We start from the raw sequence: 2,500 nt of genomic DNA on the forward strand, positions 1-2,500 counted from the left end.
TGTATCAGAATTGCGAAATATATTCCCTTAACCCATTTCATTGGGCATCAAGCTCTGCCTTCCTGTCCTGCCCAATGCCAGCATCTCAAAATGGTTCAGAAGCATCCTATGAAGCAGGACAAAACGGCCTCTGTGTTCTCGACGTCGTCTCCTGAACAAGCTTTTGTTGTTTGCGTTGAGAGATATTTTGTACTTCCGTCTGTATGTACTCTTCATCTGTCCCAATACAACACTATATGTTTTGTGTACTAATTCACTGTTTAAGACCCCAACAGCCTTAAAAGTCGTAGCCATATATTTATATGGTTTATTAAAAGATGTGTGTAAATGAATTATTTGAATTAAAAATTTCATTATTCTGCAGTTCTATGATATGAATGGTCTGTCGAGGGTTCGATCCCTTTCTGGCAGCTGTTTGGTCCACTGCTTCCGGAGTCTGTTCGTTGGCAGCTGACTCCTCTTTCGCTGACACCATGCCAGGGTCAAGGTCAAAGGAGGGCACGGTGGCCAGGCCGTTGGGACCGCTGTGTATGCAACTGTATGAGGATGATTATGCGTTCTCCTTTCCTGGCGAATCTGGCGTCGAACCTGTCGTTCTGTTTTTTTTTTTTTTTTTTTTTTTTGGTTTTACAGTATTTGTTTTTCTGCGTTCTTCTTTCCTGGCGAATCTGGCGTCGAACCTGTCGTTCTGTTTTTTTTTTGTTTTTTTGTTTTTTTGGTTTTACAGTATTTGTTTTTCTGCGTTCTTCTTTCCTGGCGAATCTGGCGTCAAACCTGTCGTTCTGTTTTATTTATTTATTTATCTATTTTTTTGGTTTTACAATATTTGTTTTTCTGCGTTCTTCTTTCCTGGCGAATCTGGCGTCGAACCTGTCGTTCTGTTTTTTTTTCTTTTTGGTTTTACAGTATTTGTTTTTCTGCAAGAAACTTACATGGGTAACTCAAACAAGCCGCCACTCACTCTTATCTCCCTCAGCCTCATTTATCTTTGGGTTCCCTGCTGAGCGGTCTCTTCGTCTCCGGTTTATCTCTCACGGTCATTAAGTTCTGAGATTTGAAAACATTTAGGATGAACTGCCTCAGCATATTCTAAGAAGCAATTATTCTTTGACTTTGACTTGCATGCCTTTGAAATAATAAACACAATGTACTTATTTAGCTCTGTCCTAATACAATCCTGGCGAAATACCATCGAACACTAAGCTATATTGATGATAAATTACTACATTTAACAATCTTCAATACAATTTATTGACTGAAACTCAATTATAAGGAAGATTCTCTTCATATATGTAGGCCTGTTAGCTCAGTTGGTTAGAGCGCCGTGCTAATAACGCGGATGTCGAGGGTTCGATCCCCTTACGGGCCAATAAAACAGCAATTTTATTCAGTGACTCTAGTGTCCCTTCACCGCACGCCAGTCCACCAGTCTCCAGTGCCAGATATATGCCAGTGCCAAGGTCAGACACTGGCACGAAGACAAGACGGAGACTCAAGGTCGTTGGCAACGCTGCATTTCTAGCCTTTACTATTATTAGCTTAACAGTCTTTGCTTGCAGTCTTCCTTCCGCTGTATATATGTATATATACATACACATACATATGTTTATATATATATATATATATATATATATATATATATATATATATATATATATATATATTGTATATTATATATATACATACACACATAAATATATATAATGTAAATGTTATATATATATATATATATATATATATATATATATATATATATATATATATATATATATATATATATATATGTGTGTGTGTGTGTGTGTGTGTGTGTGTGTGTGTGTGTGTGTGTGTGTGTGTGTGTGTATGTGTGTGTGTGTGTGTGCGCAAATTTATGTGTAATGTGTATTTGTGTGTGTGCGTGTGAACGTGTGTTTTCCTTGCTGTACACCTTAGGAACTCTTCGCTGCGACCAGCCGTTGTCCTCCCACCGGAGTCCGGTCACGTGGTCAGCGGACTGGCCTCCGGCGCACTCCGAGGTCTCCAAGGAGTCTGTCGGAGAGCGAGCGAAAGGCGGCGGCGCCGAGGGGGCCGCTCGGCAGGGAGGCCAAGAGAGTGAGGCTGAGATGAGTGAGTGAGCGGCGGCTGGTCGAGATGAGCTCGTGGAAGGCTCTCGCAGTATCCCGGAGTGTTGAGGAAGCTAAAAAAGGAGAAAATAGCGAGGCTTGAAGCCAGATTCACCTCCGCGTGCATGACAGGGCGGGGAAGAAGGACGCGTCTGCAGCGGCACCAATGGCCCGGCCACCGCGCCGTCCCTTGACCTTGGCCCTGACCTCTTGTTAGGGAAAAAGCCTGAGATATTGGCTGCCAACGAACAGACTCCGGAGACAGTGTATTTTATATATATATATATATATATATATATATATATATATATATATATATATATATATATATATATATATATGTATGTATGTATGTATGTATGTATTTATGTATATATATGTAAGTATATATATACGTA

The 2,500-nt window shown here is 40.4% G+C and overlaps 1 non-coding gene across 1 annotated transcript; it reads left to right on the top strand.

The window, feature by feature from the left end:
* The first annotated feature begins 1,295 nt into the window (after positions 1-1,295).
* TRNAI-AAU (transfer RNA isoleucine (anticodon AAU)) lies at positions 1,296-1,369 on the top strand. Its single transcript has one exon. It is a non-coding gene; the product is annotated as a tRNA-Ile (tRNA).
* Positions 1,370-2,500: the final 1,131 nt, after the last annotated feature.

Source organism: Penaeus vannamei, chromosome 20, assembly GCF_042767895.1.
Source record: "Penaeus vannamei isolate JL-2024 chromosome 20, ASM4276789v1, whole genome shotgun sequence".
In the NCBI taxonomy this organism is placed as follows: domain Eukaryota; kingdom Metazoa; phylum Arthropoda; class Malacostraca; order Decapoda; family Penaeidae; genus Penaeus; species Penaeus vannamei.